Here is a 13002-nt window from a genome sequence, read left to right on the forward strand (position 1 = left end):
GGACAAGTCACCTAAATCTTGCGTCACTTTCCGTATCTGCCAAGCATGAATAGTCATCATCCAGGTGTACCTACCTCACCAGATTGTGAATCCCAGGGGATAATGAGAAAACTCTTTATAAATTGCTTTTGAATTCGTGGCTGTGATTTTTAATTATAATCGTCATCTCCATGATAACCCTTGGCCATTGCCACATCCATGGCACTCTCATCAGAGCCTAGCCCGGCCCACTCTTCTTCTGAGGCAAGTCCTCGTTGCCCGTTTGTGCTCCGAGGTGTCCTATCAACAGGAGACCTGCTGTCAGAGTCAGGAGAACCTTGGAGATGCTGGTCCTCCATTGCCCTCATTAGCCAGAGAAGGGAAGCAGGCTCTGAGGGAAGTGACACCCCTGAAGGTCACACAGCTGGTCAGGGGCAATTGGAACACCCTGTTTGTGGTTCCTGTTTAGAGTGTGAATGGTCCTTTTTTCCTGGCTGCAACTTTAGCCCCAGAAGCAGGACCTTGGGGCAGGTGGTGGCCTGGAGAGAGGGTGACACAAGGTCCAGATTTGGGGACCCAGCAGGGAGAGTCTTGCTCAGTTAGGATCAGAATCCCCTGCAAGGGGGTCCCTGAGTCCTGAGTGGACAAGCGCTGCCTCCGCAGGCTCAATGGGCAGTTCGTTTTGCTCTCTGCCTGACTCTGGCCATCTCTGCCTGCTCCGGGGGTGGAGGCCGCCCGCCATGGGCAGGCAGCAGCCTCGTGGGGAACAAGAGCCTGGAGGTAACCCAAGGCTTCATTGTCCCTACTGATAGCCGGGGCGGTGCTTCTCAGCAGGCTTTGTACCTCTCAGCCTTGCCTTGCCGGCCTGAGGAAGGCTCTGGAAAGGAGAGAAGGCTTATCCTGTTTTGGCAGTTTCCCCAAAGTCATCTTCCTTCCCCCAAGCTGGGAAGCCAGGGCCCTCCTCAGCCTCGACCTTCCTTTCCCTTCCTCCTCCCTCTTCGCAGTTGCTTCTCACTCCCTTCTCCTGCCTTTTTCCCTCCCTCTCTTCCCCCATCATCTCTCCAGATTAAAGGTCTGAAGATAAAGACCCAGTTCTGGTGGGTGGCTTGGGGGTTGCTTGAGGCGACCTAAGAGTTAGAAAGCTTAGAGTCTTCCTCATTAGAGGCTCGGGCTGGTGACTGATAAACAAATGCTTCTGTTTATTGGCTCACCAGGTGCCAGGCCCCGTGCTAAGCGCTTTATGCGCCTTATGTCTTTTAATCCTCACAGCTGCCCAGTGAGGCAGGGATTACGATCCCATTTTATTAAAGGAGGCTAATAACTTGCCCAAGTCCTACCCAGTCCTCAGCCAGCAAGTGGCACAGCTGGGATTTCAACCCAGATCTATCCAAAGCCCACGGGTGCTCTTGAACCTTTCCTATACTACCCTGATGGAGCCTTGGAGGATACTTAGGTGTCCGCAGAGGGATGCACACTTGTTCGAATCTGGAGAACAGAGACTATGGATTCCACCCCAGGCTTCCTCTCAAGCTTGTACTGTTACCCCATGAGAGACCAGCCTTCCTATAGGTGCTCGGCCCCTGGTTCTAGGCAGCTGCCAACCTGCAGGAGAAATGCTGCATCAGGGGCAGGTGACAGGGTAGGACTGAGGGCATTGGCTTTTTAATTATGTATTTATTAACTATTGAAAAAAATCCATATTTCGTTTCATTTATTTAAAAAAGTTTTAGACCGCACCCTGGGGCATATGGGACCTACATTCCCCAGTCAGGGATCGAACCCACACCCCACACCCACTGCACTGGAATGGGGAGTCTTAACCACTGGATCGCCAGAAAAGTCCCGGCTTTTTCTTTAGATGTTGTTTTGTCACTGGTTTTCTTAGTTTTTCACGGATTTTCCTGAGTGTCCCAGTTAAATAAGCTTATCATCTTTCAAAGCTTGGACGGGTGCTTGGGGGCTTAGAGGTCCTCTATCAGCCTCAGTGATGGAGGGGAGGGAGGCAGAGGCTGAAGCCAGGAAAGCACACTTGTTCTCAGAAGGAAAAGAAAGGGAGCCAGACCTGGCCAAGGGCCAGAGTGAGAATCTGGAGAGAGGAAAAGAGCCCTTTGGCTGAGATTGGTAGAAACCTTCCTCTCAGCCCAAGTTCAGCCCAGGAGTTCAGACTGCCTCCCAGGCAAGAGTGAGGATCTCAGAAGGTCACTTCAGAATCTGGCCAGCTGCAATCCATTTGCTGGGCCTCCACCCACCCCCACCATGATCTTGACCTTGACCATGGTCAGCTTGAGCAGGTGGCTCAACCAGAGGGGACTTTGATTAATGAGCAGTGGCTTTAAAACTTCTAGCCATGGGGCCCTCTCTACATTCAATAGGTGAGACAGCTAAAAAGCTTAGTGACTCAGCACCCTGTGCTCCGGCCCTGGAATCAGCCCGTTCTAATCGGTTCCAGTTGAGGTGACTGGGACACGGAGGGTTCTCAGATTGTCCCCGGAGAACACTGCTCTCAGATGTTTGTGAACTGCTGAAACGGTATGCACAATTCTCAGAGTGTTCCTTGTCCTCCAGAAAGGACCTCTAGGCACCATGTGAGTCTTTGAGTCACGACCCATAAAGTTTAGAACCGCCGAGACAAGGATTGTTGTATTGAGTGGGAGCCTAAGGACTGGAGAAAGGTCACTAGGAGGTCATGGCAGAGGGAGGTGTTGAAGTCAGATTTCTCCCTCCTCTCAGCACATGGCTGGTTTTGCTGTGAAGATGCTAGGGGACTGCGAACCCGGCTCTTCCCCTATCCAGGCCTCAATTTTCCCAGCTGTAAAGTGAGATCTGGACCGGATAAGCCCCAGGTCCCACGCAGCTTTGATCTGTGGTTCTAGAAACCAGGTCTTCTGCGGTCCAGTTCACATTCTTTGCTCCTTTCCTTGCTGCGTCCCCAGCTTCAACCACTTCTGGTGGGACCACCTCCTCCTTCAGCATCTCCCTTCTTCAGGGCTTCTGCGCAGAGCCTGGATTCTAGCCCCTTGAGCCCATCTTGTCAGACCATGTGTCCAGGCACCCAGCCCTTTCTTCCTCTCCCTGCCCACTCATCAAATTCAACCAGGTGCCTGTGAGTCTGGGGACACTCATGGTGACCTCTCTTCAGTGCTGGATGCCTGGGCCCAGTGCCAAGAGGAGGAGCTGGTAGAGGGGATTCGCTGTGGCTCCTGGGACACACCCAGTGCTTACCTGTGTCTTTGCCCCAACATCCTGGGTTCATCTCTGCCAGGAATGCCGCCCACCTCCTTCCCCAGTCACTGTTGAAATCCTGCCTGCCTTGTCTAGGCTCAACTCAGATGCCAACCTCTGTCCCCCAGAGCCTTGTGAGCCCTCTCATCCCCACCCCCACAGTGACGTCTGTCCTTCTCTCCTCCCCTTAGTACCTTATCTGTTCCCCTCTGGGGACAAGTTCTGCTTGCTCTGTGATTTATCCTGGCACATGGCTTGTCTCTCATGTTAGATTGTGGGCACCAGATCGCTCATGTAACCTTCTGTGCAGCCAGCACCTAGCACAGAGCTTTGCACAGAACAGGTGCTTAAGAGAAGTTTATGTAGTTTTATTTACCGAATCTGTCTCTGGCGCTGGGGAAGGACTGGTTTCTCTGGAGCCCCCATGACCTTGGCACTCTCTGGTCACAACTTCTCACTTATCCCCTCTTTTACGTGTGGATTGGAGGGAGGCCAAGTAGGGCAGTGGATAAGAACTGAAATTCCAGTCTTGACTCTGTCATTTCCTGACCACATGGTCTCAGACAGATCATTTCACCTCTCTGAACCTCAGTTTCCTCAGTTTAAAACAAAGGAGTAGGAATGACAATGCGGGCTTGAGACAATGGGGGCTGAAATGATGTGTGTTAAATGCTGAGATCTGAGCATTGTAAAGAATAAATGGTCAGTAAACAATTTAAAAAATATATTTATTTATTTGGCTGCGCTGAGTCTCAGTTGTGGCATATGGGATCTTTAGTTTTGGCGTTCGAACTCTTTGTTTCGACATGGGGTCTAGTTCCTGATCAAGGATCGAACCAGGCTCCCCTGCTTTGGGAGCATGGCGTCCTAGCCACTGGACCACCTGGGAAGCCCCTCAATAAGCGATTATAATTCATTATTTTTTAGCTAATGGTTATCACCCTTGCTGTTTCAGCACGCACCCACTGTGTTCTCACCATGCTAGGGGGCAAGGGTGAGGGACAGAGAAAAGTCATTGCAAGGGGTCCGTGGTGTGCAGGGTCTAAAGGTCATGTAGCAGGGCCGGTAAGACTGTCTTCTGGGAAGCAGTGTCTGAGAGAGACACGACTGAGAGAGTTGAGGAGTGTGTTCAGTGTAGGCTCCGTGCTGTAGGTAACATTAGAGCTGAAAGGGGATGAAGCAGGAGGGGACAGGAGGGGGTCAGGGAGACAGCTATTCCCTGGGGAGATCAAGGAGACAAGCGTCAGGCCAAAGATGGGAGAGTGAGCCCCGTGTTCAGAGAGTTGTGAGAAGGAAGCAGGAAAGAGTGGAGTAGAAGCAGAAGCAACTCTAGAATCTCCACATCTCTGGTGGCCCAGTGGTTAAGAATCTGCTTTGCAATGCAAGGGACGCAGGTTTGATCCCCGATTGGGGAACTAAAATCCCACCTGCCATAGAGCAACTAAGCCTCCACATGCCACAACTAGAGAGTCTGTGCACCTCAATGATGCAAGAAAGATCCCATGTGCTGAAGCTAGGACCTGACACAGCCAAGTAAATAAATGTTGTTTTTTTTTTTTTTTAATAAAAATTGTTTTTTTAAAACAATTTATACATTGTTTCAATGCCCCAGAAGGGTCAATGCCCCAGAAGGGTGAGCTTCAAGCTCTGTCTTACCAAGAAGAAACTGGGGGAGTGATCACTCCTGATGCTGCTACTGAGAACGACAGAGAGAAGACTGGAAAGGTGGGGCAGGAAAGGGAAGTGCGGACTTTATGGAGGAGGTAGGAGGGCCCAGTGAGCATGGAGGCCCTTTGTCCCACTGTCCCTGCTTGAGCTGAGAATAGTCAGGGGTGAACTGGTGCTCCAGGGCTCTGCAGTCCTGTCTCAGAGTCTGTCTCGTAACATCAAGGCTGCCTGTTTACCTAGCCAGAGTCTGAACGCTGGTCTGTCTGAAGTTAAAACTCAAATTGATCCCAGAAATGTCAGGAACTGAATATCAGGGGAAGCGATCTCTTAGTCCACCCCTCTCACTTCCTCGGTACACAGACCGGAAGCAGCGGTCCAGAAGAGGGAGCCCCTACCCAAGAACGCCCAGGGAACTGGCCACAGTGAGTTCCACACCAGACTGGGGTGGGCTGCGGTCCTTTGTAGGCCTGGGTTAGGGGATGTGGGGAAGAGGGTGAGGAGGGGGCCCAAGGAGGGGTGTATAAATGTCAAGCGAACTCCAGATGAGAGCAGTCTGTTGCTAGGGTGTGTGTGTGATCCCAGGTGGGTGGGATGTGAGTGGGCTAGAACTGTCATCATCCCAGGTTTTCCTTCTTCCCGGAAAGGAAAAAAGGCCACATAGGTGGGATCCAGGGGAATATTGGGATGTGGGGGAGTTCAGGGGGTGGCCTGAGAAGAAGAGGCTGTTGCCAGGCAGCCGGAGACATGACTGTGTCACAGCGGCACAGGGCACAGCAGCAGCTTGGGCCCGGCCCCATATAGCCCTGTAGGTGACACCATAGTGTTATCCGTCACCCCTTGCTTATGAAGAAGAGTGAGCACTGCAAAGATCACAGCTCGGAAGGGCAGCGCCAGGGTGGGGGACTTCAGAGCCATTTCCTGGCATGTTCTGGGTGACTGACCTCCCGGCCCTCAGCCCAGCTTGGTCTCAGCAAGGATCCAGGACAAGTCAATTTTTGCCTTCCTCCACTTGGGGCTTCCTGGGTGGCTCAACTGGTAAAGAACCTGTCTGCCAAAGCAGAAGACGCAAGAGATGAGGGTTCCATCCTGGGTGGGGAAGATCCCTTGGAAGAGGAAAGGGCAACCTATTCCAGTGTTCTTGCCTGGAAAATCCCGTGGACAGAGGAGCCTGGCAGGCTACAGTCCATAGCGTCGCAGAGAGTCAGACATGACTGAGTGCGTGCGCGCGCGCGCACACACACACACACACACACACACACTTCTCCTCTATCACCCCACCCCCTTATTTGTTAATTAAAAATATTTATTTAAAAAAATATTTATTGAGGGACTTCCCTGGTGGTCCAGTGGTTAAGAATCTGCCTCCCAAGGCAAGGGGCGTGGGTTCAATCCCTAGTTGGGGAACAAAGATCCCACATGCGAGGGGGGTAGTCGGGGTGGGTAACTGAGCTGGCCTACCACAAATAGAGAGCCCACCTGCCACAAAGAAAGATCCCACGTGCCCCAGCTAGGACCCAGCACAGCCAAATAATAATTTTTTAAAAAATTTATTGAGCACCTACTATGTGCCAGGTACCTCTCCTGACCTTATGGAACTTACACCATCCCCCTCTAGTTGCCCCACACTGGTAGGATGGGAAGGAGGAGGTGGGTGACTTTACTAACCACCCCTTTCCCCCTTTCACTCCAACCCCTTCCTCTCTATCCCCTTGCAAGTCCCGCTACCCCAGATGGGACTTTCTGTTGGAACTGCCTCCTGCTGAAGTAGAAACCAGAGTTAATTGTTAAACCTAATAACTGGTGAGAGTTTCGCCCAGTTAGGCTGAAGGGAGGGGGCTGAATGTTAGCTGTGCTCCCCAGGAGATGGGTGGAGCCACCCAGGTTCTTCTGCCCTATCCCTGCCACCCTTTCCCTCCTCTGGAATCTGCCTCCTGGGCCTGCTCCTCCCTCCTCCTGGGGGTGGGGGTGGACTGCCTCTTGGACCCTTTCCCTGGACTCCAGCTGAGGTGACCCTGGGAGGTGAGTACAGGCTCTGGGCCCTAGTCCAGGGGCCTCTGGGTGAGTGTTCTTGGGAAAGATGTCAGGGAGGGCATGGCAGCTAGCCTCGGGGGACCCAACCCAGAGGACAAGCAGCCAGTGGACCTTGCTGGCTTTGCCTCCTGCCGGGTAAGGGTGGGAGGGCGGGAGGGAATGGTACCCTAGTGGCCTAAGCCCCACATACCGGACCACCACCTAATGCAACCCACGCTACTTCCTCTCCTTTAACCCTTAACCCCTGTTAGGGGACACTCTCTGGGCTTCCTTAGTGGCTCAATGGTAAAGAACTCACCTGCCAATGCAGGAGACTTGGGTTCGACCCCTGAGTTGGGGAGATCCCCTGGAGAAGGAAATGGCAACCCACTCCAGTGTTGTTGCCTGGAAAATCCCATGGACAGAGGAGCCCGCTGGTCTGCAGTCCATGGGGCTGTAAAGAGTTCAGACATGACTGAGCGACCGAGCACATATTTTGCCACTAGACTTGCAGAGTGGGGGTATTTAGTGGTAAAGGCTTATTTATTCCTCTAGAAGCCTGTGCCTGAGACCAGGCCCCCGCCAGGCTTTTGGGACAGAGCTTAGGCTTCCGAGTCAGACAGTCTGTGGGTCAAAGCTGAGTGACTTTGGGCTAGTCGACCATCTCTCTGAGCCCCCATGCCATCCTCGGAGCATGGGCACGCTGATCCCTTTGTCACCTGTGAGTATAAAGGCACCCAAGGTTGATACTAATATCAGGCTCTGTAGGGGGTTGGAATGAATAAATCCCATTCTATTGACATTCAGCTTTACTTTAGGAGGCCCAGCTCTGGCTTAGGGGCATGAAGGCCACCTGCCCCACCCTTTAGGACTTGACTGTTAGAACTTTGCTGTCCCATATAGTAGCCACTGGCCCTGTGTGGCTACGTAACACTTGAAATGTGGCTAGTGCCACTGAGGAACTGAATTTGTAATCATATTTAATTTAAAAATATTTATTTATTTGACTGTGCCGGATCTTAGTTGTGGCGTGTAGGTATCTTTAGTTGAGGTTTCCGAACTCTTGGTTGCACCATGGAGGATCTAGTATCCTGACCAGGGATGGAACCTGGACCCCCCTGTATTGGGAGCGTGGTGTCTTAGCCACTGGACCATCAAGGAATTCCCAATCTTATTTAATTTTAAATAACTTAAAATTTAACCAGAATACTCCAGTTATAGGAAAACATCTGTGTCTGTTTGTGAACTTAGGTTTGTGAAAACACTTTTTCAATTATAAAGGTTAAGAGACTCTAAATATCTTATGAAAATTTAGCATCGGGTATACACTGGATTTAGAATATTTAGTATGAAAAAAAAGATTGTAAAATATTTCAATAATACTTAGAGGTTTTTTTGGGGGGGAGGGGCTGCATCGCACGACTTGTGGGATCTTAGTTCTTTAATTAGGGATTGAACCAGGGCCCCAAGCAGTGGTAACTCAGAGTCCTAACTACTGAACTGCCAGGGGATTCCCTCAAAAATACTTTTGATATTGTTAAATAAATATACCATTAAAATTAATTTTACCCATTCCTTTGTACTCTTTTAAATGTGGGTACTGGTAAATTTTAAATTACATATTTGGTTTGCATTGTATTTTGATTGGATAAAAACTGTTCTAGCCTTAGTGTCGAGTTGGACATGTCGGAATAATAATACAAAACTGCAAAGATTAGTTACTTAGGGAGGTTTGGGGTGAGAGTAAAGGCCAGATATCTCCTTATTCACTGCCCCCCTATATCTGGGTCCACACCCCATGGTGGAATGTTACCCTGAATAACTCCATAGCCTCAAGGATAAGATCAGGACTTCTAGTGTCAAATGAGGAGCCTGTATCTGCGTGGCCATGCTACTCACTTGCTCTGAGTGTGACCTTGGGCAGGTCACTTCACTTGCTTGGACCTTAGTCTCATCTGTAAATCTAGACTGAGGGTGAGATTTACCTCGTTGATGGAGGGGGTTACCTGAGATAGAATCCAGGTACAGCTCTTGTGCCAGCACAGTGCCTGGCACATATGCACAGTCGAGTCTTAGCTGGGACAGTTGTCCCAGCTAGTTGTCGGGGCTGTTGCTACTGCTGTTGCATCCATGAGCTTGGATTCGGTTTTTCCTTTGATCCAGATGGGACAGGGGCCAGAGGGAAAGGAGAAGTTGAAAGAGCTTGAGGGTGGGACTTGGGATGGGCACTGCGGGGATGCTTTGTTCAGAGTCTTGGAGGATTGCTAGACTTTGGGGAAGCTCCTTGGTTCTTCGGGTTCCGTTGGTGATCAGGCCGAAAATATGAGCCCATTTTACAGATGAGAAAGGTGAGGGAAAGTGATCAGGCTAAATCATCAGAGGCTGAATGCAAAGCTTCCCATGCCTGTTGTGGAGATACTGGAGCCACTGTTAAGAGGCCCCCTTTGGGGGTTTGTGAGGGCACAACCTGAGAGAGTCTGGCATTCATGAGGAATGGTTATGACTAGTCTTCCGTAGCTGGAAGGGATCTCGACACCATTCAGTATACTATCTCCTTCTTGAGTTAAAGAAACGGAGACCTTAGTGTGTGTGTGTGTGTGTGTGTGTGACCTCTCCAGGATCGGCCAACAAGCTGGTGGCCAAGCTGGAACTGTGTCTGTTTGTTTAGATCCGGCCCTCGGCTCAGCCCTGGCGGGACGAATGGCCCTGCTTGTCAGCCCCTCCTCTCCTGCCCGGTCCCCGGTGAGGGCTGCTGAGAAAGAGGCTTTTGTTTCATCAGCTCCTTCTGGTTTCCTCTCAAGGTAGCTTCATCACCACCCTCACTCCATCTGCCTGGTTTGCGTTTGTCCCTGTTCCAGGTTTAAAGGGCTCTGAAATCTGAAGCTTCTGCTTTCTTCTACCATCATATCTACTTTCTGGATAACCGTAGGGGAGATTAGGGACTTTATCATCAAGAAGGCCTGGGTTCAAATCCCTCTTCTACTGTGAGTTCCCTCTATGGCTTTGGTCAAGTCATTGTAATGTTTAGTCTCAACCTCTTCATCTAAAAAGTAAGTGTTAGTCGCTCAGTTGTGTCCAACTCTCTGGGATCCCATGGACTGTAGCCCCCCAGGCTCCTCTGTCCATGGAATTCTCCAGGCAAGAATATTGGAGTGGGTAGCCATTTCCTTCTCTAGGGGATCTTCCCCACCCAGGGATTGAACCTGGGTCTCCCACATTGCGGGCAGATTCTTTACCATCTGAGCCACAGGGAGGAACCCAAATGGTGAGTGAATGTATAACCTGGAGGGTAAGAACCTGAACTCTGGGTCTCACTCCTGCATGGATTCTCTAATGGTCTTCAGTGAGTCCTTTCACCTTCTGGGGTCCCAGGGTCCATATCTGGAAATGGTGGCTGCTATCTCCTGGGTTGTTGTGATAAGGAACTGAGATGAGTTCTTCACAGTGTCTCACTGAATCCTCCTTTTAGTCCTGGAAGCGGAAGCTCTTACTCCTGTTTTCCAAATGAGGAAACTGAGGCTCAGAGAAGTGACTTGCCCCTGGCCACTTTGCTGGAGAGTGGTAAAGTTAGAATTCAAACCAGGTCTGCATGGCTGCAGGAGGTGAAACTGTTAGTCGCTCAGTCATGTCCAACTCTTTGCGACCCCATGAACTGTAGCCCGCCAGGCTCCTCTGTCCATGGGATTCTTCAGGCAAGAATACTGGAATGGGTTACCGTACCCTTCTCCAGGGGATCTTCTTGACCCAGGGATCAGCCCAGCTGCAGAGTCCCAGTTTAAACCACTGCACTGCACTGCCTCCCAGGTCCCTTGGTAGCTGATCTCCCAACTGGACTTTGGGAAGTAGTAGATGGGGAAACAGGTTGTGAGCTACTGGGTGACAGATGTTACAGCTGCAGGGCCCCTGACCTGAGGCCTCTTGGGTGGGGGAGCAGGAACAAGGCACCTGCTCCTGCTATCTCAACCTCAGCCCGTCTGATCCTCCCATTTGCTTGATTCTTATTTTCTATGTGAAGCAGAAACATCTCATCCAACCTGGAGGTTACTGTTCTGAGTGTGTGAATCCAGGGGACCCGAGGTTTCTCCTCCAGTAATTCTGCCCATCGTGTACTAGGCCAGGCCTGCAGTTGGGGCTGAAAGATGATTAAAAAGGGGCTTCAATACCCTGTGAATGGGGACTTCCCTGGTGGTCCAGTGGTTAAGAATCCACCTTGCAATGCTCTGAGCCCATGCATCACAACAAAAGATTCCACGTAATGCGATGAAGATTCCACATGCCACAGCTAAGACCCAATGCAGCCAAATAAGTAAATATTAAAAAAAGAAAAAGACAAAACTGAATGAGTTAGCCCAGAACAGGATATTAATGCTATAAAGACCTTAGGGACCCCTGAGTCCAACCATGTTTCTTTTACAGATGGGGAAACTGAGGTAGGGATAGGCCAAGTTGAAAGAACAATGGCTATGTTTCGTCCCGGGTGGAGACCAGGGGACTGCTGTGAAAGGGGTACCTGAGGAGTAGGCAGCCCTCTGTCTTCCTTATCCCCCCAGATCTGGTCCACCAGTGATTTCTGGGAATGCATGTGTGCGTGTGTGCTCAGTCACTTCAGTCTTATCTGACTCTTTGCGACCCTAGGGACTGTAGCCTGCCAGGCTCCTCTGTCCATGGGATTCTCCAGGCAAGAATATTGGAGTGGGATGGCCATTTCCTCCTCCAGGGGATCTTCCCAACCCGGAGATTGAGCCGGAGTCTCTTAGGTCTCCTGCATTGTCAGGCAGGTTCCTTACCACTAGCGCTACCTGGGAAGGTCATTTCTGGGGATACCACTGCTCAAAGAGCTCTGGAATCCAGCCACTGGGTTCCAGGTCTGCTGTCCCCACCCCAGTCTGGGTCCTTATCATGTGCCCCCAGACAACCACAGCAAGCCTCCAACTCACACGCTTAAAGCTACTCTTGCCTGTTTTCAGTCCATTTTCAACCCTGCAGGTCAATGGTTTCCCGCTTGCTCTTAGACTCTCGAGACTGAATTCTTTACCTTACCCTTCGAGGCCCTTCCTGGCCTGGCCCCTGCAGGCCGCTCCAGTTTCATATTTATTACTTTCCCTTTGGCTCCGCAGAGTCACACGGGCCTTTCTGTGTAACAGGTTCAGCAACTTCCTAAAGGTTCCTCAGAGAGTCAAATGCCAGCCTCTCAGTTTCCAACTCCATGCTGGGTCCACGCACTCAGCTTGGAGGCGCTAACACTGTCTGCTCCTTCTAGGTGCCTGACTGCCGTCCTTCCACCCGGGGAGCTGGTGTGGTCGGAGCCTGGGTGAGTGTTCCAGAGGCCCAGCCTCCTCTGCTCAGGCTGGACAAATTGACCTTTCAGCCCTCAGGCTGTTTTAGTGTATTTTACTGCTGGGGAGGTGGGAGAGTTTGTCTAGGCCACAGATTCCCGGTGGGCTTGAAAAATGGGGGGCAGTGTTGAGAGTTCTCTCTGGTTTGGGCTTGTTTTGAAGAAGGGACTGAAATGGGTATTCGTTAAGTGCCTCTGTGTTATGCCCCATGTTTTGCCCAAACCGCTTATCCATCCACCATGCCTGGGGGCGAGTGACCTTGGACCTAGAAGCCAGATCCGCTGACCTGAGGCCCTGGTTTTCTTTTGCTTAACTGCTCGGAGTTTGTAGACTAGATTCAGAAGGGAGTGTTTTCATTCTGGTTCTGCCACTGATTCCTACGTGACCTTGGGCAGCTACCTCCCTCTCTGTTGGCCTTGGGGTCATATATACATTGTCAGGGTAGGGCAGAGGAGGAGTCAGGGTGAAAGAGTTGCTTTCAAATCTTCCAGCAGTGAAATCTCGTTTTCAAGTGAACCCCAAAGAATCTCACTGTACAAAACAGTATAGGAGTTGCAGCCATGGTCAAAGTTGGGGTGAGCCTGGGGCACTCTTAACTGGCTAATTCCTCAGCCTCTAGCAGCCCTCCGACAATGCCATGGAACTGTCCTGAACTCTGTGCAAGATACTTCACAAACTACTGGCCTGGGGCGTGTCAGAGCCCCTTTCCATCTCCTAGTGACTCTGGCAGGGTGAGGCCGTGGAGAGGGAACTGAGCCAAGAAGTTATACTGGTCGGGGAGATTGTG

At 51.0% G+C, this 13002-nt stretch overlaps 2 protein-coding genes across 10 annotated transcripts in view; one reads left to right on the forward strand and one right to left on the reverse strand.

The window, feature by feature from the left end:
* The window catches only part of LOC136157186 (nascent polypeptide-associated complex subunit alpha, muscle-specific form-like), a 97714-nt gene that overhangs the window by 39863 nt on the left and 44849 nt on the right, over positions 1 to 13002 (reverse strand). The window lies entirely within an intron of this gene.
* EPB41L1 (erythrocyte membrane protein band 4.1 like 1) overlaps positions 1 to 13002 on the forward strand; it is a 146694-nt gene that overhangs the window by 19559 nt on the left and 114133 nt on the right. For 7 of the 9 annotated variants that reach the window (XM_065921926.1, XM_065921924.1, XM_065921931.1 and 4 more), the window contains exon 2: positions 12140 to 12190. The exons of the other annotated variants lie outside the window; for them this stretch is intronic. The gene's annotated coding sequence lies outside the window, so the exon portion shown is untranslated. The remainder of the gene's footprint in view (positions 1 to 12139; positions 12191 to 13002) is intronic. 9 annotated transcript variants of the gene reach the window in all.

The sequence above is a fragment of the Muntiacus reevesi genome, chromosome 2, assembly GCF_963930625.1.
Source record: "Muntiacus reevesi chromosome 2, mMunRee1.1, whole genome shotgun sequence".
Classification (NCBI taxonomy): Eukaryota; Metazoa; Chordata; class Mammalia; order Artiodactyla; family Cervidae; genus Muntiacus; species Muntiacus reevesi.